The 25,930-nt window shown below is 35.0% G+C and overlaps 1 protein-coding gene across 1 annotated transcript in view; it reads right to left on the bottom strand.

Moving 5' to 3' along the window:
- The window catches only part of LOC132788376 (metabotropic glutamate receptor 2), a 62,403-nt gene extending 38,759 nt beyond the window's left edge, over positions 1–23,644 (bottom strand). The window contains 1 exon segment of the mRNA XM_060795797.1: positions 23,512–23,644. The gene's annotated coding sequence lies outside the window, so the exon portion shown is untranslated.
- Between the last annotated feature and the right edge of the window lie 2,286 nt (positions 23,645–25,930).

Here is a 25,930-nt window from a genome sequence, read left to right as displayed (position 1 = left end):
TGCAGTTTCACAAAGAATTATTCTTCCCTTTTTTTGTGTAATTCCTTAAAAGCATATATGAATGAGTAACTTTAAGACATTTTAGAGGTGATTACACTTTTTGCACAATTGAGTTTCATTCACTGCTACATTTTCAACTACGAGTACACTCCCAATTACAGTAACTGTTACTGCTATATTCAAGAATATGGTTTTTTGCCGAATTAAAAATCGCAAGCTGAAAATTCCATTCAACTGAAGCACAGTCCGTAAAAGTGGGATTTTATAAAAACAAGAAAAAATTCAACTGCCAGCTGTGCACCATAAAAACATCTCTTATAAAAAGTGTCACGAAATGCTTTTGCCCATTTGCACGACTACTAAAATACCTTAAATTGGAGATACAGTGTATAAATATTTCAATAATAAAGAAGCTTCCTAGGCTTTGCATATAAAATCTTTCAACAAAATTTTAAAATATTTGTTTGTTGTTTGTTTGTTGAATTCAATTCCAAAGGGTATTGCTGAACAAACAATGTATAATTCTCAATGCATTGCACGCAAAATAAATGATCAGCGAAGCTTGCCATCCAAATATCCGAGCGGAATTCGAAATTACATGAATGTGAGCAAAAAAATTGCAATATTGTTTTTATTAAATTGAACAATCAGTGGCCGTAACTGCACCATGAAATCTTATTAAAGTGCAGAGTGAGAGATACAAAAAAAAAACCTACAAACTTCAATCATAATTGGCTTTAGGTAAATGCACTAAAAACTCGACATGAACGCTTCCATGCGAGTAATTTATGCAATATTACAATTTTAAATATTAATGCATTTGTTAACGAGTAAAAATTATGCGCATTTTAGCAAACAAAGTGTAACATAAATATTTGCACTACTAGCACATAACAAATGCATTTAAATTGTTAAATCCAATTAGTACGTCTACATTGTATACTGTATACCATATACTATATATATACTATATATATATATAAATCTGATTGGACTTCATTACTTTGCTGACAGTGATATTATGAACGTGATGCTTTATTTTTATATTGGAATACTCTAGGTATACATTTACTAATGTTAAAGATTCTGTCACACGTTGAAATTTACATGAAATGCGTTAAAAAGCCATAAATATCAAACGTCATTCTTCAAACTGAATTTTGAAACTTGCTACCAGGAAATGTGCTAACAGAATGCTTTGTATAGATTATAATTACATATATTCCTGATACGAATGTAATAAAGTATAAAACTAGAATACACACAATAATAACAATACCAATTACTCCAAATTTTTCGTGATGAGATGAAAAACTGCTCGGACATCTTTACTTTAGTTGACAGTTTTAAATGCTATGCTTTATTTTTGTAATATTAAAGAACACCCATAGTATATATTTGACACCGTTAAAAAAGCTTTCACATGGTTAAAGCTGCCTCTTTCTTTCTGTTCGTCAATAGTCTGCCTGCAGGTCTGAACTATTTGACTCCCTTCGTTGTGACCAGACTCGCAAATTGACTATGCATGACCCGAGTGCTAAAATGACCTGCTATCTTATTTTTTCTTTTATGGAATTTCCTTGCGACCCGGTCACAGAGCGGTGATGTCAAAACTTTTGTCAACTTTCTGTTGATGGATTGATATTTATGGGTTTGCTTTCAAGCGTCGTTGTTTTTTTTTGTTTTATCAGCTTTGAGCCAAACCTTTTGGCATCGATTCGTTTGACTTTGACATATTTGCTTTCATGAAGAAAGGCAGAAAGCAAACAGAAAGCAGCACCAAGCAAGATGGAAAATAGTGTGTGGCAGAAAAGCAAAAAAAATATGTGGTAATAAAGACACGAACTAACACTTTGAAGTTTAAGCCAAATTTTTAAATATTTCCCAGAATTTCTTTAATATTTACATGCTTTTCGTTCACTTTATAGGAGCTTAGTGCTTTGCCTTGCTTGCTCCATTTCTCATATGTATTATATATGTGTGCGTGGTGCGTGTGTGTATTAGTTTTAATTTCAAGGGATCTCACGTACACGCATAAGCACCAATGCCAACAATGTTGCGTATACGCCACGTTGTGCATCTTCTGCTGTGTGTGTGTATGCCTCTCACTTATTACATGTAAGCGCATGTTTTAAAAGCTCGCACGCCACAAATGAGTTTTAATTAAAATGAAGACTAAGCCAACAAAATATACGGCATTTTCTGGGCGCCCTTCAAAAATCTTTCATGTCCGCATTTCAAAGAGCACATCATTTGCGGCATTAACTGAGAAAAGTCGTCAGCGAGTGCTCCGTACACACAAATGACTCCGTCCCCATTAAGTTAAGAGAGATCAATGCAATATTAAAGTCAATATTCGACTAATGAGCTGCAGCTTTAAATTGATTTTTCTCCTTGGCAGTAATTGCTACATGGCAGCTGATTCAACGATCTATTAACTGCTGCCACTTAGGCACGTCAGATTGATAACGCAGGGAGCATAAATATCCGCTGACGTCAGCGAGATTCACCTAAGCGCCCATAAAAAGCATTAATAAAACACTCAGGGCGGCAGCGGCCACATCCTTGTCCCGGCTTAGCTCGACTGCGGCTGCTATCAAGAACCAATAAACAAAATCTCATTAAGTTGTAGCCTGTCTTCCGATGTGGTGTGTGGAATGAAGTAGACAGTTATGGCAGTCTACAAGCGTTCGCGCGTGTGTGTGTATGTGTGTGTGTGAATCTCCTGTGAAAATTATAAAATTTCCATTTTATTGACATTCGAAATTGACTTATACTCGTATCTGGCACGAAGAGTGCGAATCCTGCGGCCTGGCTGGGTTTAAGTGTTTGCCTGTTGGCGATCTAAAAGGGAAATTTCGTGTGCCAGAAACGCCAGCGAATAAGAAAGAGGGTGCGATAAATAAGCAAACCAGAAAGAAAAACGAAAAGCAAAAATAAAATGTGGCATAAAAACAAAAGCGCCAAGCAGCAGCAACAATAAGTCAATCAAGTTTGGCGAAATGGTTCAATAAAGTCAACACACAACAAAGCCAGTGGGCAGGTAAGAGCAGCATTTTTTTCGTTTCTGTAAGGGGGCGTGCCTGTGCCTCAAGGCTCGCCCACAGCTGAGCAGATCAGAGCTGTATTGTCCTTAGTGATGGCACGATTAATCAGAACAATCGATTATTCTAAGTTCGTTATAATTATGAATTCAAAATATGAGAAACAATCGGGATTGATGTGCATACAAACGAAGTAAGAAAAGTGATGATCACAAATTTAAAATTATGCCAGCTAGCTTTGAATAATGATAATACATTATAATAAATTGTACAATTATTGCTTTTATATAAGCATTATTATTATTATTATTATTATTATTATTATTATTATTATTATTATTATTATTATTATTATTATTATTATTATTATTATTATTATTATTATTATTATTATTATTATTATATTATTATTATTATTATTATTATTATTATTATTATTATTATTATTATTATTATTATTATTATTATTATTATTATTATTATTATATATATATATATTATAAAAATACTGAAAATGATGGACAAAAATCATTTGACTTAACTATTATTGTCATATTTCGATTAAACGTACAGCTCCATAATCGATTAATGACATTTTTTGCCATCACTAGTTACGTTGCGTTGTTTTCTGTTGAGTTGAAGTTCAAACAAAGCGCTGAAAATATTTTTGGCGTCCTCCGCAAATTACATTAACACCGCACCCAAAGCAAAGCGCGCAGAGAATAGAAGACGGCAAAGCAAAGTCAATGGCAATGCGGAAACGCAAGAAGTGGAAAAGGGGAAACGCGAGGCAGGAGAATCAAACACACAAAACACAGACAACACACGGACTACAAAGAGCAGTGTGTACAAATGAGCGCGTAGGAAACGCAGCAGAGTGTCGATTGCTGATAACAGCCGGAAGCGAAGTACAGCAACAGCAAGAGAAATAACAACAGCAACAGCAATAACAAGCAGCAAACAGCAAGAAAACACAACGTCGCCAACAACGAAGCTCAAAAGACAATGTCCCTTGGCCCACACTTAAGGGGAGGGAAACAATTTTGGTTCACTTCTTTTTGCTTGTGACAAGGCGCAAAATTTTATAAAACGAAATTGGCTGAAAAGCAATTTTTGCATAAAGTTCACTCCAAATAGGTGTGGTGTCTGAGCGCCCATCTGAGGAGGCGTGGCAGGAGCAGGCTTGTGGCTTGACACAAATTTAGACATTGTTTGGGCTGCCTTTTCGAAACGCACTATGCTTGGTTGACTTGCCAATCAATAATTCAAATTATGTTTGGTTTCAGCGCGCCCACAGGATTCAACATGGGATTGGGAGAGGAGAGGTTCGCTAAAAAACGCGAAGCAAGGACCAACATTAATTTGCATGCAGAGCAAAATAAACTTCAACTTATCACTCTCAACAATGTTGAGACAATATTTATGTTTACTTAACATCAGCAACTTTTCTTTTTGAAATGAAATAAAGCGAATAAAAAACATACAATTATAGGCAACTATTAGAAACTTTTCTTTGTAAAAAAATTAATTAAACATAATATGCTTTAGAAATTTTATAAACTGCTGAAAAACAAACTATTTGTTTTATTTTAGAGTTTTATAATTTCATCAGACACATTTTTTGTCTAAATTTGAAATTTGCATAATTTGACCTGGTCAAAGCAAGAAAAACTTTCTGTTTGTGTAGTCGAAAAGCAAAAAGCGAAAAGCAAAGGAACATTGAAAATCCAAATTTTAATGTTAATTTTAAATGAAAATTGCTGAAAGCCGCAAAACTTTTGTTTCACAACAATAACACAAATATTAGCTCTAGAAAATAACAATGCCAGGCAACATTTTAAAAATAAATAAATAGTAAATTATGCAGCTATTTAAAAGGCCACAATAAATTCCAGTTTGGCTCATAAATCAGATCTGATACAGAAATCGAAACCAATGCAATGTGTTATGTACTGATATACGGTATATTTTAGTATCGTTTGGTATATGCATATACTAAATATAGCTCGCGGAATATTTTAGTATCTTTTAGTATATAAATTTAGTAGACTTAAATCGATGCACGAAATATACAGATTTTGGTATATTCATTTAATATATCCCGCAGTTGAACATTACATATGCAACTATCTTTCTCGCCCAAACATTTTAAATATAAATACAGTAAATCGTAAAAGACCGCAATAAATTCCACTTTGGTTCATAAATCAAATCTAATACAGGAACCGAAACCAAAACCAATGCAATGCATTCTGTTCCAAATTTAAGCTCAAATCGCCAGAACTGCAGTCTGAATTTGCAGTTTGGGTTAGGCCAACTTATATACAATGTTGATTTATAGTTTTATTGACAGTTCAAAAATGTGAAAAGTGTGAACGTTGTGCGTGATGTTGCACGAACTGCTGTTGTTGCCACATGCTGCGGCGTGCGACGTGCTCGATGGAAAAGCGATGCGGCATGTGAAGTTTTCTCTTGCGAGTATAATATATGGAGCGGTTTATGATAGCTTATAAATGAAAAGGGGCACTCAACAAATGTTGTTGTCTGTCTTCATCGATTATTAGATATTTATTATAATAACGCACAATAAATTTGTTCATTGTAAAAACGATATGAATACCAAGGAAATCATATTGAATACACATACGCTAAGCGGTAGCGCGTGTCGAAGTTTGTTGTCGTCGTCGTTGTCTTGTGCCAGGCACACATGAAACAGATACGATTTATATGGCTAGTCCGCAAAGAAATAAACAAAAGGCAAGCGAATCGAGAATCGTGAATAAGAAGAAGAACAAGCAAGAGCTTTGGAAGAGATGAGGAAAATAACAACAAGTTAACGATATAAAAAAATCAACATCAAAGGCAGCAAGCTCAACTTGTCAGCCATAAAACAAATTGACATTTTTATTATTATGACAAAAAGTCAGGATATCACATACAGTCTTCTGTGCATGTGAGTGTGCATGTCTCTCTTGCACAAAAAGGGATGAACTGATACTGATAATGTCACTGCACAAAATGGCAGGCACCTCAATACGGTGACAGTTAGAAAATTTAATAATAACACAACTTTGTTGGGCTCAACCGACCTCTTCACCCTCCAAACCACCTGTCAATAGTGTAAAATCAACGCTCATCCTCCAACTCTGCACTTTAGGTGTGACCAGTTTTAATGAGCTAACGGTAATCGCACACATAGCTGACTTCACTTTTGACTCTTCCTGGTGCCATTCTGATTTTTGGCTTTTATGCGAATATCGCATTGAATTTGGTGCATCATAAAGAGTTTATTACACAGTATGACACATATGAACATGGAAGGATGAGCATGAGGTAACAACTTGGTGTCGCAGCACAAACTCCGATGCCACAAAAAAGTTAGGGCAAAGTTTTCATAAAACTTTCATGAGCAAATAGTTGGCAGCAGTTTGCGGATGCCACAGATGATTTCAACTTAGTTTTAGCGTTCTGAACAACCAAGTTGCTTACACATTTTAACAAATACTTTAAGAACGCCTGAGCACTGACTGCCTTAGTTAGCATCAGGAAAATTAATGTCCATTGATAACCCTTTGACAATGAATTCTGCACATTTTCCAACAAATTACACTTTCATTTGCAATTAATATGCGAAGCATTTCTCGTGGTCCAATTGTATTGCTGCCCTACCCAACCGAATCAATATAATCCTACAAATTATGACAAAGCAGCAATTTTCTATTTAATTGTCGACTTTGTGTTATCCCCAGTTGGCGTGCAAATTGCCATCTCATAAATAATAATATTTAGTCCAAAAGCATTTTAAAAGTCTCATCTACGTATTGGAATCGGTTGGCAAACCTGTTGGAATTTGTTTGCTGTCACAACGGAAACCAAATTATTCTCCTTTCTAGTAATCCATTCATTTACATTTATTTCCCGTCTATCGAATATTCTTTGACCTATTATTTTGATGTTGCTTGGCTAAAGCCCATGAGATGAAATATTTCACGAACAATTTTCAAATATTTTTATATTTTTTTTTAGTTTGTGTGAAACAGACAAGTAGTAAGATGAATCTATGATCCCATAAAGTATAATTATATTTTTGTTTGCGTATAACTAAGTTCTGAGATTGAGATAGCTTTAAAGCGGAGTTTAAAAAAATACTAGTTTAATGATAACCATAATTGCTTTGTTTGAGAATCTGGTATATTTATACTGATATACGAAAAGTAGATTTTGGTATATCGTTTATTATATGCATTTAATAGTATTATATCAATATAGGAAATATAGCTTGTGGTATATTTTAGCATATTCTGATATCTGCATTTAGTTCTAGTATATCGATATACAAAATAAAGACCTTGGTATCTTTTAGTATCCTTATTAATAGTATTTTTATTTTTATTATCTTTATATACGAATTATAGATTCTAGTATATTTTAGTATCCTTTGAAATTTAGAAGTACAATATCGATATAAGAAATGTTACTTGTGGTATATTTTCGAATTTTGTTGGTATATACATTTAGTAGTAGCTCTTTTGTTCTGTTTTTTACAATCTATCTATTCAAAGTAGTTGTAAATGGATGTACGAAATGTTAACATTGGTATCTTTTAATATCTTTAGGTACATACATTTAGTATTTTTATCTCATAGTCGAACAAACTCGATTGTAACTTTCTTTCTTGCTTAAAACGTATATAAGTAAAGATAGATAAATAGATTGACCTGATTATAATTTCATGGAAGTGCTATAAATGCTTAGATGCGAAGTTGCAATTCCTTCACAGCTTTGCTGGTAAAAGTTTTATTCAAAAGTAGGTTAATTGCTGTGCGAAAAACTTTGCTTGCCTCATATAAATTTAGAGCAGAAAAGTGGAAATTTCAATTAGACTTGCGTAGAATCATTGGGCCGTGAATGGCTTTAAATTATTTGTTTCCCTTCAGTGGACTTTAAGTTTTTGTAATACCCGCGGAGAAGAATAAGAAGAAGACACGTGTGCGGCATTTTAATCGGATTTTCATGCAAAACATGCCATTGTCTATACGAAATTCAATGTATCGGAATTAATAAAGGGACAGAGAAGACCTCTTCTGGTCGTGTTTCTTTTTCTGTTTCGGTTTCCTGATGCGTCCTGCTGCTGAGAAACGTGCGTATGCCACCGCTGCTTAAAATCTGTGTGCGGCCTTGGGCAACACATTCTTTTGCTTGGCAGCCAATTTTCAAATACTTTTTTGTTGTTGTGTTCGCCCTTTAATAGCCAATGCTGGCGAAATGGAGAGCACACTCGTAAAAACGCCGACCGTCGAAACCGTAGAGCTGCATAAATATTTTTATTTTTATTTCTATTTTTACGATGCCGCGCGCTCAGATAACAAAAAAAATGAAGAGAAAAAAGGCAAACCAAAAACGAAAAGCGAAAAAAATATGGATATAAACAAAAAAACAGCATGAAAGGAGGCAACCAAAATTCTGAGCAATGATGTTTGGTGTTTTTTATGCACAGCTGCAAATAGTTGAAGTCGTTAATGGGCACCTATAAAAGCACGCCGCTCGAAGCTGTAATAGAAAAACAAAAAGAAGCCAAGCAGACAAGCAGCCAAGCAGAGCAGAGCAATAATAAGCGCAGCTTACGTATGGCCCCAAACTGTTGTATAATTGGTTGGGTAGCAGGCGTGTCCTGTGATGTCCTGTGTGAGAACGGAAGACCCTTCGTTACATTGGACCCATTGAAAATGCGGTCAAGCTGCTGCTAAGCTTCGAATTTGACGCTGACGACGCAGAATGTTGGGTCACAAAGTAAAAAAGGGTCAACATCGATGCGATTGTGAAAATTGTGTCAAAATGCTTTAAGCACATTCAATTCTTTAAATAAAGATCAAAATCGCATTTTAGGCTAAAATTACAAATTTTATTGGCATTAAACAAATTGCTGCTGCCAAGACAATGCAAACTATAATTTTGCAATCGCCAATCAATTGGAAATCCATTGCCAAAGTAGTGTAAATATTTAAACATATTTTTGTTCAATTTCTGTATTCAAAAAACCAATTTTAAGCCTTTGAATATGAGCTAAATTTATCCGATTTTATTGTTATAAAATTTTTGCTCATTTATTTTGCATTCGGCAATATTGTGAAATGAGTTATCAAAGTTAAAGTTGTTTCCATAAGTATAAGCTATTGCTTTATCTTATAATATTACAAAATTTGAAAAATCACTGAAAAATACCGACTTTATTTGCATATCGTAATTGCTGCTGCCAAGCAAGATATTTTCCTTTAATTTTTGTATTCAAAAAACCAATGCTAAGCCTTTGGATATGAGCTAAATTTATCCGATTTTATTGTTATCAAATTTTTGCCCAACTATTTTGCATTCGGCAATATTGTGAAGTGAATTATCAAAGCCAAAGTTGTTTCTTTTAATATTATAAAATTGCCTATAACATGATAAAATTTAGATGAAAAATACCGACTTTATTTGCATATAGTAATTGCTGCCGCCAAGCCGACACAAACTGCAATTTTACATTCACCAACGTTATGAAATCAATTGCCAAACAAAACAGATTTTTGACAACTTCGATTTCCGCACAACCAAATTCTAACGCTTAGTCTATTAAAATAAAATGGAAATCACATTTTAGGGGAAAATTACAGATTGTCATAAATCAACTGCTGGAAACTAGAAAATTGCATTAGCCATTAATGTGAACTCTGTGGTCAACTTGGTGTAAATATTTAAATATTCGACAATTTCAATATTCACACAACGAAAATTTGTCCCTTAAATAAAAGCTTAAACCTGGCCTAACAAGTTTATATAAATATCATATATTTTTTGACGAAAATTACAAGTTTTATTGACATAAAGCATCAACTGCTGGAAGCTACAAAATTGCATTCGCTAATATTATATTATGAAGTCAATTGACGAAATGGTAAAAATATTTAAGCATATTTTTGAACATTAATATCACATAATAATATAAACTTGGCGTAGTAAATCTTGCTGAAAATCAAACCTTTACGAGAAAATTATAAAATTTATTAACAAAACTAGAAACTATAAAATGGCCTTCGTTAATGTTATGAAAACAATTATCGAAGTGGTGAAAACATTTAAACATATTTTTGACAATTTCGATGTGCACACAGAAGAGGCTTATCCTTTAAATACAAGTTAACACTTGGCCTTTAAATTTACAAATTCGCCTAAAAGCGTGCTACATAAAATCTGTTAGATTTAAATAAAAGGGATCGCATAGAGGAAAGGCAATAAAAAAGCGAAGCGACAGCCGTTTTCACACCGTTTGACAGCCATTTCAATATGTAACCAATGGTATCGACAAACACACAATGACATGGGAGAGAGAGAACGGGAGGGGCAGAAGAGAGGGGCTGCTGCATGTGCGTGCACATATCGATATTATGCAAAAAATAACAACACAAAAAAAGGGTCAAATGTGTTACATATTTGTTTGCCCGCTTCCCTCATATATTTCGGTTGTATTTTATACTTTGTGTGTGCCTTTCAGCCGCTTATTTCGCTTTATGTTTTGTGTTTTGTGTTTTTCACACAAATTGTACTTTATGGATTAAGTACGCCACCCGCTTATACAATGACAGCGGCAACAACCGACGAAGGCCTCGTTGCCGAATCGTAAACGAGTGAAGCGCATTGTGCCTTTAATTAAAGGTCAAATGACTCCCAAATAGGTTTAAGTGTGGAAAACAACTTCGCTTCGCTGGGTTTTAAGCTTATTAATTAGAGGCAACGCAACATCCTTTTTACAGATTAGGCAAATGAACATTTAAAAATTTGTGCCATAATTTATTCCATTTTAAATTCAAAGTCAATTTTCCATATGAATCATTTTCAGTCGATTTAACCGTTTTTCTTTCAATTATTTTCTAGCAAATTCATGTTGCATTAGGTAGGATTTATAAAAAGTTTGAAATCTTCTAGGAAAATATATAAGTTGAGATAGTTAAATCTTTATATTAATTCCGAATGATGATTGATCATTTGGTATTCCTAAAGAAATCAAGAATTAAATGAAATTCTGAAATACAAATTTCCATTTCCAATTGTTGATACGCTTGACTTGTGAAATATGTGGCCATCATATCAAATACCTTAAATCAACTTTGATTGTCAGCACTTTGAAGTTATTTAGCAGTTGTAACCACACTCTCTCGGAAATGGCAATTCGAGATATGGAAATCCATTGGAATATTTTACTTTCTAGCAACCTGGCTATGGCTTTCTGTAACCATGTGTGAGCAGCTGATATTCAATGTAAAGGTGAATAAATGTGGATAGAATGCATTATGTTTTCACTGCATGTTGGCAACGAGTACAATGCTGCATTAAGGTTAATACACATTCTACTATGAGGAGGGATAGAATATTCTCAAATATTTACATTTGATATGCATATTTAAATTGACTTTCAATTGAATGCTTTCTAGCTGAGCTCCTCTGTAATGTTTGCAGTCTGCAGTGTATCACACGAAAAAGCTAATTAAGTAAATGATGTTTCTGTTTCTGTTTCTGGCTGAACACCTTTCCGGTTCTGTTTCTGTTTCTGTCTTTGTCCTCGTCACGCATGTCAGTCAGTCTTGAAGTCGTTCATATTCAATTAGACGCTCCTAAATATTATGCATAATAATAATAATAATATACTTGGCTAAGCATAAATGCTGTTTTACTTGTGGCATGACACCAAACAAAAAATAAGAATGAGAAAAGCAAAACCTTTGAGGGCGTAAAACTGGTTAAGAAAACGCTCTCTTTGCAAAAGGCCAGGACAAGGAATAAGCTTAAGAGTATGTGGAGGAGGTGGGAAAAGTAGGCAACTTTTCCTCTAATGGCGTCGTGTGAAAGTGCAAGCCAAGCATAGCCATAAACGTGACGCTCGAGTGGCAATTAAAGCTCGGCAGGTGTCGTCTGCAAGCTGACTTGCTGCTTGCTAGAGATGGACTCTTATTATGAATAAATTAGTTACCTCAACTGAATGACTCAACATGTTGAATGCGAAGTAATGTAAATTATAAATTATGAAATTTAAGGGAAAAATATATATGTACATATATAGAATAGAAAATGATAAAGTAAAAATAATTTAATTGTCAGCAAAATTAATTAAATATAATTTAAATTTAATTTGACAATATTTATAAGCAAAATTGAAGCATTAAATTATCTATAAGATGACTTAATATGAATTTATAAAGTAGTATTTCATGTGTTAACTTTATCTATGCTATTCTGTCATCTCTAGTTTGGATGCCACTCTTCTGAGTCATAGGTGGGAAGCATGAACTTGTAACTCGCATTACGGCGCTTAATTATTTTCGCTTAGAGGTGCGACTCGCTGCGGCTGTCTGTCTCTCTGGCTGTTGCTTGAGTGTCTGCGAACACGTGTAGACCGCACAACATTTGAGATAAATAACGACAACTAAATGGGCCTAGGTCTATATTCGTATCTCATTCAACTGGAGTGAGACCCCTAATGACTGGCATTTGATAATACACATGTTTCTGGCTGGCTGGCTGCTCGGCTGCTTGGCTGCTTGGCTGCTTGGCTGCTTTCGACAGGTGCTCAGCATGCAGCGTAATTGCCAAAAAAGAGCACAACAAACCAACGCTACACCATGTACATACACATACAAAAATGTAATTAAGTTATTATCTCAGTTGCCACATACAACATGTGTGGGCGTTGTTTTAGTTTCTGGCAGCTGGCTGATTGCGTGTCAGCATCGCATTTCCCATTTTTGGTAACTTACTTCTGCACATGTGCTGTCAATAAGTGAGTGCTGCAAAATGAAAAGATTTCTGGTGATTTCAAAGTGCATTTAATGAGAACCTAACAACACAAGCTGCTTAAATCTCAGTCAGAAAGCAGTTCACACTTGCTTATGGCAGATTCGACGATTGGGGCAAATGGACAAGTGTTATAGACTCGAGACTGCGAGTGCTGATGATGAGTGGCGGGTGCTGAATGTAACATTTTAATGCTTTTAAAAGCTATTGCTTGCTTCGTACAACTTTTAATTTGATTACATGCCACAGACACGCAAACTCTGCCGCAAACACACACACACACACACAGACGCACACCCACTCACACACTAGTACACGTGTCTCGCATTGCCCAAGAATGAAGCATGGTGACGTGCCTTCGTCCTGTCAGCTGCCAACATACTCACAAACGACACACACACACACTGCTACATGCATATTTCATAAGGCCAACACGCACACGTACGCACTATAAACACTAACACAAACGTAACACGAATTGAGCTGAGCCGAAAAGTCGAAATTTATGTGCTGCATAAATATAAATTTCAATTTTTTCTCTCACTCTCATCATAACGTTGCTCTAGCTATGTCTCTCTCTATCACTCTGTCTCCTTTAGGTACATCGACCCGCTACCGGTCTCGTCTCAATCTAGCCTGATGAGTGCCGAAGGTTTTCGGTCCCTGCGCTCCGCTTGCACCTTTTCTATGTTAGCTAGCAAATTTTCGTTGGTTGGGTGCACAGTTATGGCCAGGGTCTTTTGATGTAGGCTTTGACTTGAGGCCTGTAGTTTCAGTCAACAGACGCAGACTGCGTAAATATTGTTGGTAAATGGGACGGCTGCTCAGGATACTCGAGGCCATACTCGTACACACGCAGACTGGCACCCACTTAGACAGCTACTTACACACAGAAACAGGCATTCTCATATGCCTATGCCGAACTTACGCTCATAAGTATTCGTTAGTAATAATAATGCGTGGCAGCCTCCAAACTACCCTGTAATGAGTGCATTCACAAATTCACGCTAGTTTCAGAAATGATTTGTAGAACTATGCATGAAGGTATCGAATCGTATGCCTGAAAGTATGCAACACTTTTTTAAAACTCCATACTACAAAAGTTTGATATTTTCTTTATTAGTTGGAAGTGATTAAATCTCTTAATAAATTCACATAAGCAAAATAATAAATAATTATTCAATCAATACTTTCATACTTTACTTGTGTGACCCGCAAACTATGAAATTTTATAACCAGACAGTAATGTATGCCCAAAAGTAGGCAATGTTTTTATACTCTATCTTGCTTGCAGTGAAACAATATCCCCTGCGATATATGCTGTCGCATGAGAGAGGCTTCATCTGGATATTTTGATATTTTATAGATGACTGCGTTTAATTGTGTGCTTCTCTCCGCATGCGTTGACCCACGTTTGGGCCTTGTTAAAGCGGCCATGGCACTTGCCAAATTAACGGCACTTTGAGTGTGCATAAATTTTGGTTCTTTAAGGCCAACATTGCCTTAACTTGGCCTAGATGAAGCAGTTTGTTTATGCATAACATGTGCAATATCCAGTAAGAAGCCTGCATAAGTCCGCTGTCAAATTAAATGTGAAGCTCGCAAGTTTCTTATTGCCAGCTGTGCTTCACACTTTTCAATTAATTTAAATAGTCGTCTCATGTTCTCTGGGTTGTGTAAGTAGATTTATTTCTAGCTGTTGTCAGCTGCTTAGCTGTCTATTTCAATGCATTAAATTGCACTATCTGCCATGCAGATTTTCATCTTTCAAAAGATTATATTTTTAGCTTTTTGACAGACAGCTTTGCGCAGAAGGCCGACATAAAAAGAATAAATATAAATAAACAAAACTGATGCCGCAACAAAGCATAATAATAACACAAAATCCGAATATGACATTTAATCAATGCAATATTTATTTCACATATGTAACTCTTTAGTAAATATACATAAACAAGAAATAATAAAACAATATTAATAGTTAATTAATAATTAAAAAACAAATACTTCAAATTCTTTGTGTACATAGTTCAAATTAATTTTATTCTGATTCTTATAGTCATGAATGTAATATGATCTGATGGACACTCATGAAAATAATTGCTGCTTGGACATGTGTGATATTTGCTGTTTTGGGGACAAATGTTCATACATGGATGGCAGCATTGTGTGTGTGCTCAGGCTGACAACTAATCAGAGAACAATTGACAAAAGCAAATGGGTAAATGGGGAAAAGGACAGGACTCTTTCTTTTGTGTATGCACAATCTATATTAATCAGGGAAAAACTGTAGCAGTAGCAGCAACATGAACTACTCGTAGGCCGTGATATGAAAATGAACTCACGTTTCCGCCAGACGCCAAGCTGCTGACAGGACAAATAGGCAAATAGACAAACAGTGAAACAGCCAAACAGTCAAAAGAAACGCGGAGGCAGAGCAAAAACAAGTAAGAAAGCTAGAGTCGAGTGTGCTCGACTGTAAGATACCCCGCTACCCATTTTGAATAAACGCAAATTATTATTTTCAAAATATACCAAAAAATACTGCACAAATGCTAAAAATATACCAAATTGAATATTTGTTATATCGATATAGTACCACGTTCAAAATATACCATAGACGGCACAATATACCAATATTGTATGGGCGTTTTTGCCCATAAAAAAGTTTTTCTTTAATAACTTCCACAATTTTTATTTCATCGGAATCAGAAATCATAAATACTATAGTTATTATTGTATACACCAAAATTTGCACCTCTAGCTTTAAAATTACGCTTGTTATTCGATTTTTTTTTTGATTTGCGGCGGCGAAAGTGGGCGTGGCAAAAATTTGAAACAAACTTGATCTGCGTGCAAACATAACAAATGCTGTCGAAAAAAAAAATTATAGCTCTATCTCTTATAGTCTCTGAGATCCAGTGTTTCATACGGACGGACGGACAGACGGACAGACACACAGACGGACAGACGGACATGGCTATATCGTCTCGGCTATTGATGCTGGTCAAGAATATATATATTTTATAGGGTCGGAGATGCCTCATTCTACCTGCTACATACATTTCCTGCCGGCACAAAGTTATAATACCCTTCTACCCTATTAGTAGCGGGTATAACAACATCAACAACATGTCGCTTGACAGCAGAAACAAGAGAAAGAAGAGGGAGAATTGCAAAGGCAAAACGTTAATAGCGAGTATCCTATGTATATATACATATCGTAGTATATATGGGAGTGGCGCATAAATCACAAGAGTACGAAACAGTACACAAGTAAACGAATAAGAAGCATCTCCTATGTTTGGCAATCGCTGGTTACCATAGCCCTAGGTTTAGCTAACAAGTGCACTTTTCAGCCATCTTCCTTCCTTCGGCGTCCTGTGTCCTGCGAACTGTGCCTGCGGCTTGGTCTGCCTAGTCATGTGGCATGACATATTGGTTAGCTCTGGCTTATAAAATATATGTGCGGAATGGCCTTATTTTGGGCGCGTGACTTGCATAGCAATTGCCAAGTAACGCAAATTGAAAACAACAAATTCATAGCCTACACTTACTTACACACTCGCACACACTGCGCACCACATTTCAAATGTCCTTGCGGCAAAACTCTTAAATCTTTTACACATTTTTTCTCTTTCTCTCCACCACAAGAAAAAAAATTTCTATAATTTTCTAATATTCCCTCTTCATTGCTTTTTATTTTCCCGAAGCCAAATTTTCAAGGTCCATTCACAAAGAATAACTTCCCGATTCAGTACACGACCGAGGAGATTTAAACGCAGTTAAACAGTCGTAAAGCAGGCTGTAAAAAATGAGGCTTAATGTCCACCACGTGCAGGCAACAAATTAACATTTTGCCGTTTACCATTTACCATTTGTCTTAGAACGTCATCAAAAAACTATGCGGATTAGAATTAGCAGATTGAAACTCAAATACATTTGGCTAAAGCAGCTAAATAATAATCTGCTTATCGTGTTCACCTCGTTTCACCTCCGCCCAACAGTGAAATGTGGACGAATAAAAAAGCGAGAGCAAAAAGAATATTTGCTGCTTTTTGTTTCTGTTAGCATCAAAAAGCGCACAGTCAGGACAAATACAATGAGCGAATTGTTGTGCGCACTATGGAGTAAATGGCATCTTTATCTGACACTCAATATGTGATATTTTGAGTTATGATACTACATAAGGTATAGAAAAATTATTAAGAAACGTAAAAAAGTCAAAGAAATGTACTTAAATAATATATTAAAACAGTCAGTTTTGGATTCCGAATAAATTACGTTTCAGAATTCACTGGGTCATAAAGCTACCATAAGTAAGGCGAAACTCTTTTTCAATGTTAAAATTGAAATTGTGTTAAAAATTTTGCGTAAGAAATTCACACACACAATATGGAAAATTAATTTAATTTAACATGGAGTAGAAAGTACAGAAATTAATGTACATATATTCATAATGTAGTTGTCTATTTCAGTTTATCTTTACTTAACATAGTACTTCTCTAGTATTAAATATTGTAACAGGTTGGCAGTGCTGGATAAATAATAGTATGCAAGACTAGCGATATTATAACATTAACATATTGATAACATATGTAGAATTAAGTACTGTTACGCTATATGTCATACGATGCTAAAAGAAGTATCGGGCGGTCTATTTTCACGATTTAAATAAAGAGGATATGCGTTCACAATATTAAATATAATTATTACTACAATAAGTTGTTTTTAACGATAAAAAAAAACGCACGTGTCTTCGACTAATTTTACAGCTGATATACAAACATAGAACTGTTAAGTATTCATCATTGCGAGACCTTCACAGTTTGATGTTCGCTGACAAATAAATTTGTACCATTGTAAACAATTTTTTAAAAGTCCAAATGCCAGCTAAAGTAGCCATTTAACCCACAGTGCAACGTATGTGCCAAGTAGAGAGCATTTATATATGAGTGTTTGAGTGTGGGTGTGTGTTTGCGTATACGTGGTATTGTTTGTTTATTCTGCTTTTCGTGAGTGTGTTTTTCGGGTTGTAAGCCACTCTCCCCCTCTACATACATACATATGGATGTATATACTCTATAACTCTCGCTGACAGTTGTGCCAGGACATGAGCAACAAAAGATCATTATGACTGTGTCTATTGTCTGGCAGTTTCAAGCATGCTTAGCATTTTGCCAGGCTTTTATTTGTGGACACACTCACACAGATACACACACACGCGGATATATTACGAGCTGCGTTGCACAAAACTAAGTACTAAATATTTTATAGCTTTATATACATATGTAAAATGCTGTGCACATTTCTTTTTTCTTGTTTGTTAATAACTGTTTACTACTGCAGCCGCTGGCACAAAGAAACGTATTATATATGTTGTACTACACAGATATATGTATATATATTTGGTATATAGTATAGGGTCGCATTTAATTTTACGCCCTGAAGTGTGCTTTAATTTGGTTGGCCATCAGTTTAGTGGCATCTCACGACTCGGGTCTCTTGAGCGGCATTTGTTTTCATTATGTTTTATGACAGTGAGCGACATGTATTCAATCTGATGACCTCTAACTCCTCTCTCTTTCTTTCTCTCTCTCTCTCTCTCTCTCTCTCTCTCACTCTCTTTCTCTCTTTCTGTTTCTATTCAGATTTAGCATCCATATTAAGGCTAGCAAAATGAAATACTCAAGCGTTTGTCTGAGTGAGACGTAAATTGGCAATAAAATTGTTCGAGTGAAGCAACTTTAATTTTACCCAAAATACAATTTATTTGCAGTCTTTAATATCCTTCCCATTCATGTTTATCTTTTGTTCCTTTCTTCTTCTTTTATCGCGGCAAACTTAATTAAGCCTTATCTAAAAACAATTTAAATTTAAGCGCTGCTCGCCACCATAAAACCGAAGTGAAAAAAAAGACTCGCAGTGTCAGCAAAAGTTGCGCCGAGTCCATTAAAAAAAGTCGTTAAAATGAAGGTTGACAAGAGGAAGAGGAACTGCAAAGTTAATTGCATAATTAGTGCTGTTCATCTGTCTAGCAATGTCTCCAATTAATTCGTTTGCCCTTTACCCAAATGCAGTCAATATATTTTGTCAGCCACAGAACAATACGGTCGCAAATTGACTTAATCACAAAAGTTGTTCCCACCGAAAACTATGCGAAACTTTTGCCCAAACAAACACACGCATTCTTTTTTCCACCTGAATTTTTATTTGCACGCAAGTTTTTCAGACAAACTGTCAGTATTAACATACTATATATGTATGTACATATAAATAAAATCACATCCACGCACTGTGGAAGAGAAGAAGTTTCTTTGCCTACACTGAAAAAAAAGTTCTATAATAAAAATTTGGTTTTTAGCACTAAAAATGTTTGTCTGAAAACTGAGTCAAAATCATGAAAATCTTAATGTTAGAAAATACATGTTGATTTCAAGAACATTTGTTATAAGACCTAAGTTATTTTTAATAAAAGGATAAATCTTTTAAGATCAAGAAAATGTTTAATTTTCATATTTTATTTTTATGTTACTATTTGTTTATTATTTTATTATTCGTATTCAGTTGTTAATTAGTGGTCCGTTAATCACTCTTACCTACGAAATACTAATCATCGATTCTCAGAATAGCTTGCGATAACTTTACTAACTGAGCTATGAATGAATATACTCAAAGCTATATAAAAACTTTATAAGAATCTCGATGGATTATGGAATTTTGTAACCTAAATCTAGTATTTTTGATCTTATTTTGAGAATTTTGCATTTTTCAGACTAATGTTCTTAGATTTAAGATTTTTTTCTTTAATTGGTCTTATTTTAAGAACATAACTTTTAATACACATGTTATTGATTTTAGACTTTTAGGTTTATTTTTCAGTGTACTTTTTATGCATAAGATATATAAATAACAAGTAAGAAAGCTTTTGTCGAGTGTGTTCGACTGTTTGATACCCGCTACCAATTTTGAATAAAAGCAAACCAGTGCAATATTAATTTTAAAATATATCAAATGAACCACAAAAATACTTAAAATATATCAAAGGATATATTTAGTATATAGTTATTGTACTAAATTTAAAATATACCATAGAGTGCAAAATATTATATTCTGCCTCTTACATTCATTTCCTGGAGGCACAAAGTTATAATACCCTTCTATGAAGTCGCGAATCACACTCACGCACAGCGGCAAAGTTTGTCTGTCTACCTTTTGTTTAAATAGTGCGCTGAACATTTATTTCTTGTGCGTGCTCCAGTTTTCGCTTTCTCTCTCTCTTTCTGTTCGTGTGCGTTTGCTGTTGTGAAATGAAACTGCTTCGCAAAATAATCAAGTTATCACTCAATTAGCAAGAAAACTTGCATGGTCCCCAAGAGATTTGCAGTCATTTTACTGTCATTGCTGCTGCTGCTACTTCTGGGACTGACAACACTGCAAATGTTTTTTGTGCTCAACTTTTCGCTAACGCTCGAGTTAAAGTTAAAGTTGAGCGCAGTGGCGCCATTTCCGCATCCGTTTCCGCTCGTCGCCATTTGACACTCCGTCCGTGTGCAGTAAACTATTCGCAGGCAACTATTTGATTTTCTAATTATTTTACTCATGAGAATTTATGGCGTGTCTGGGGCAACAGGTAACTCGTAACTCGTAACTCGCAGGTCGCAACTCGCAACTCGCAACTGGCGAGCACAAAAGTAAATTGTAAATGGCCTTAAAAGGCCACAACTTGGCAATAAATAAATTAACGCTTTCCCTTTCCGCCTCGCCACGGACTCATTAGCCGCATTTATTTGTTTAACTTATTGCTCCGCGTTGCATGTGGCATAATTAATTGACTTTCGGTTGCACGTTCGTTCATCCCCCGCATCCCCAAACCGATCCCGAACCCTTCACAGCACGCAATAACGTTTTCAATCAAAGCATATGAGGAAAATATTCACGTTTGAGCGCACAAATTTCCCCCAATTAGTTGCCTCAGCAACTCGCAGAACTCCGGGAGTGACAGATGTTTTGACATTTATTGCTACTTATTAATTTAAATCAAAGTTAGACTATTCATTTTTAAGTAGTTACATCGCAGCAAATGAGCAAAAAACTCACAAGTTTGTTCGTAGTTTTTGTGTCAGCTAATGGCACCAGTTGCAATTAATTGTCATAAATTATTTAGATTGCAATTAGAGCAACTGTCATGGAAATATGCACTTTGCAAAATGTCCATCTACGATGCAAGATGGATGCAGGCAATTAAAGCCTAATGAGATAAAATAGAGTCATGTAGAGATTACACATCAATCCAAATTAAATCGGGTTAGAATATTATTCAAATTTGAATTTATTGAACTTACATTTGAGTTCACTTTTCAAATGGGAAAAAGTTTAATATAGAAACGGTTTTTTCCTTCAACTATTTTTCAGACAACAATCAGTTGGATTTTATTATTGCACATTTTATAGCATGCATTCAAAATTTCTATTTCATATTTTCGAACTCATTCACACAGAAAACTATTCATATTTGCTTTGAGTAAATTGTACTTTCTGCTACGTTTGAATTAAACTGACAGCAACTGAGGTAATTGAATGAAACCCAAAAGAGACAAACGAATATGAGACATGAGGGAACCGAGCTGGTGGTCAGTTCATTAAAAGACCCTTTTATAATTAAACAAGAGTCAGCTCGAGCTTGGACGACAATGTGTCAACGACTCCGCTTAAGGGTATTTATCACAGACCAGAATACAGAATACGTGACCGAAGCTAGAAGCAAAACTATCATCGCCCCTTTCCCAGCATTGAGAGAGAACAAAACCAAACAAAAAGTGCAGAGGCATTTATAATTATTAGAGCCAGCTGTTGTGCTCTCAATGGAGAGTCAACGGAGATCTGTTGTTAATGCGCTTAAACTGGAAATACAATTTTCAAAAGGACAAGGACTCACTTGCCCCGGTGAGGAAATTAAATATCCTGCAGGTGCTCTGCTCTGCTCTGTGCTCTTTCACAACAAACCAAACCAGGCCAAAGCAGACTCACATTGCGTAATTTTATTTTCGTTTCAACTTTTATTTGGTCTGGCAGCAGTCGCAATTACTTTTCTACCAACTCTCACTCTGACACCCCTCTTGACTCTCGACTTCAACTCTTATCTGTGGCTTTGCTTGGCCTCAGATTTTTGATGCTAATTTTCCACACATGCAGCCCACAATTTGTGCATAATTTTGTAATTAGTTTAAAAAGGCTTTAATGGCCCGAAAGTCGGCCGGATTTTGTTCATTAGCTTCAGCTTCAGTTGGCCCCAAAAAAGTTTATCTGAGCACTGCTGTTACACACCTGTGGTGGGCTACGTGACGTATACGTAACATAATGCGTGACCGTTGGGGAGCCATTGTACAGCACATTTTTAATGCTGGATAAATATATGAATATATGCATGAGCCACTCGAAAATTATTAAAAAATCCGAAGCACACGCTAGTAATTGATGGAATTAAAATGAAAATATGTCCGTAAATTAGTCAAGACTCGAGAAAGTGATGTAGGTAAAATATTTATACTATAAATTTGTAGCAACTTGAGGACGAAGCAACTCAAACAGCTTTGGGAAGAATGTTGGTTGCTAACACAACAAGGGCTTTGATTGCCATGTTGTCCTGTCAGCACTTTAATTAAAATACTTCTTCAACGCTCCAATCTCAGCCAATGAACTTTTCCTATTTTCAATTTCAAACACCCCGAAAAGTGCCTACTCACCATCCTAAGAGCGACAACAGCCGTCGCATCTCGCCTACCTAACTCAACGCTAAAATACTTATTCCGAAAAAAAGAACGATGAAGAAGAAAAATTAAAAAACAACTTATAATTAAAGGTAGAGAACATAAAGCAAAGCGCAAAACTTTGTTTGACTTTCGCTTCGCTCATTTTTAACAGTATTTCTTCTTTTCACCCGAGTTTCCGATGCGAAGCATACAGAATTATTTAGATTTATATTAATTAATATTTGTTTTGTCCATTTTTTGAATGCTTCGCCCCAAACAAACTTGACCGTCGCTGCCTAGACTTTTTCTGCTTTCCACTGACAGTCCAAAAAATACAATTTCAAATAATTGTTCTAATTCTTGGCTTGATTTATGTATTTATAAAATATTTTTTTATTTTTTGGGTCTATATTTAGAATGGTTTTCCAAATATTGTATTATTATGTGTATGTTATGTGTTGAAGTTTTATACTTAAATTTATGAATTTTACAAATATTAAATTTCTTTCATTTTTTATACTGAGTATTATTTTTAGTATTTCCTTTTTTAATACCACTTGTTGTTTTAATCTTTACTGTTTGTTTATTTATTTTGTTTCGAATTGCCACATTTTAGTTAGATGTAGATTTATTTTTATTTTTTAATAATATTTTACTGAACACAATTCCTTATTGCAATGAGTTCTTTTTTTATACTAAGAATTCTTTTTAGTATTTATGTTTTTTTTTAATACCATTCTTGTTGTTTCTTTCTTTATTTTCGATAAATTTATTTCATTTTTATACCAACAATTCTTTTTAACAATTCCAATTATTTTTACAAAAAATATGTGTACCACTCGTTTATTTTAAATATATTTTTTTTTTGGTTTAATCACTGGTAAACTGACATAATTAATTCATCCGTTAATCTCAGCGTTCATCTAGCTAGCAATAGCAATCGCGATAACTCTCGGCTTTACTTTGACGCGAACTGATTAATTGTCCTTAAGCTGCTTCTAAAGCTGAAGCTGCGTCCGCATCGTTGAATGGCCGGCGTGCGACTGAAAGCAACTTGTGAACAGGGCAGGGCAAAGTTTTGGGCAGCCGAGCCGAGGACTCGGCGCTACTCGGCTTCCCATTGGCACGACGTTCCGTCGGAGAAAGTGTTCTAAAGATTTTTAGTACACGTAGCACAGTTTTCAATCGGCAAAGCGGTAAAAAGGCAATTTATGAATGGAATAAACACTTGTTAGAATGTGCTGGGGAAGCGAGTCATACTTGGCAACTGTTATACTCGCTGTTATACTGCTACCTGGGGTAAGCAAACACTCCTTTGAATATATCGTATTGTTATACTCGACCACAGCATGATTATTTTGCTTCGATTTTGTGTCTTATTTATTTTTACAAAGAAATGAAAATGCAGCTGCCTATTAAAAACAAATATTCAAGTCATGCGAACTCAACTATGAAATACTCTGGGAGCAATTGAATATCTAAGATAAATCGCGTAAAGTAAATGCAATTTTGTCATCGAATCAATGCACAAAGTAATCGAGAAGCAAGACTGATTTTAAAGGTCAAGTGCAGCAGCAACAGACCAAGGCGACGGGACGAGAGGCTCTTACAATACATTTAAATCGACATCTGATCTAATTTTAATGGAATGTAATACAGAATTCATCAAATAATTTAAGACAATTCGAACGAAAATGCTGAAGTGTATAGAGTATTAAAATATACAGCTTTATATTAAATTTGATTTTAAGAAGTATTCGTTTGAAGCAAAATTTCTTTAATGTATTAATTTAATTCAATTTTCGCACAATTTGTTTATTTAGAGTGCAATGTTTTTGCTACTCGAAATGTTTCATTGTGTATTTACATATTTACAAATACAGTCGATGCCTTTCGGGTAAACGCGATTTAATTACACAATATTGTTGCCAATCGACAGAGAGAACATAAAAACAAAAACAAATATTGTTGGTGCTTCTTCTTTGTATTATAGAAAAAATGAGCATTGAAATTATTTACGTTAAACTGACAGCGCCACAAGCACACTACAGTATCAATTACCAATCGTGTATTTTATTTGTGGATTGTTTAACTTCCCAAAGGCAGAAAATGAAAATTACCACATATTAATTCCAGAGGTATCTATTTCATGGACAAGACAAGACAAACAAACAATCTGCGAGTAGCTTTTGGTTAATTTCTAAGTATTATTTCATGAAATTTAAATGAAATGACGTTCTTGAACGCCATCTATCAGTTTATTATTTTAATAATATCATCAGCGCCATCTATCATGGATCTGGCTCTGTAAACAAACTCAATCGATAGTAAATTCTAATTGGTTTGAATTAGGAAATTTAAATGGCAACTGTATTAAATAAATACTTCTCTTTTGTTTTTAAAATAAACTAACTAACATATCACTTACACTTTGCGTTGTGCGTTGATAGTTGAGGCAGTTAGACAACCAATTTATTTATTTATGTGTTGTTTCCAATACTTGGCATATTCAATTCGCCTTTAAATTTGTTTTGGCATGTTTTGCATTACTAAGTTGTTTTACATCAGCATTTACTGTGGTCTTTTTTATATGCAACTTTCACTTTATCTGAGACATGACTTGGCCGTCACCTTAAAAGACTACTTGCTTCCCCCGAGGGCTGTGTTAAAATGCATAAGTCAGCAAGCGGATGCTTCTTTCACTGTGTGCCATGAGCTGCCACAATGTAAACAATGTAGCAAAAGAAAGGCCCTGCAATGTGGTAAAGCTGACGTCAACACGAGAGGAGGTGGGACAATGAGGAGGCGGATGCTGTGTAAATTGAGCAAGCTGCGAAGCGCTTGCGGCCAACTTAACAATGAGCAATTGCAAAGATCAACAACAATACGGAAGGCAAGTAGCAGAAGTTGTGATAACAATAAAGATAAAAGATATGCAATATATCTCTGTCCCTTTATATATATATTTATAGTTTGAACTCATTTAATTAGTTTAACTTTAAACCTCAGACACAATCTTGACGAATAGCTCAGATTTCTTTATACATATATATTTATAGTTGGAACTCATTTAATTTGAGGTTTAATTAAATGACGAATAACTGAGGTTTACATTTTGGTTCAAGCTTTGCCATTTACTAGCACTTTTTATTATGCATAGAAATACAAAGCGAGATCAGACAAACAAAAGATTAGCTGAAATATGCGTTTCCTCTGCAGCTTTTCGATTGCCTGAAGTCTCGTGTTGCATACTTTTGGGGGCAACTGAAACCTGATATGGGCTATTGAAATTGTCTGCAATGCATTGTA

The sequence above is a fragment of the Drosophila nasuta genome, chromosome 3, assembly GCF_023558535.2.
Source record: "Drosophila nasuta strain 15112-1781.00 chromosome 3, ASM2355853v1, whole genome shotgun sequence".
NCBI lineage: Eukaryota > Metazoa > Arthropoda > Insecta > Diptera > Drosophilidae > Drosophila > Drosophila nasuta.
This window is presented reverse-complemented; position numbering and strand designations above follow the sequence as displayed.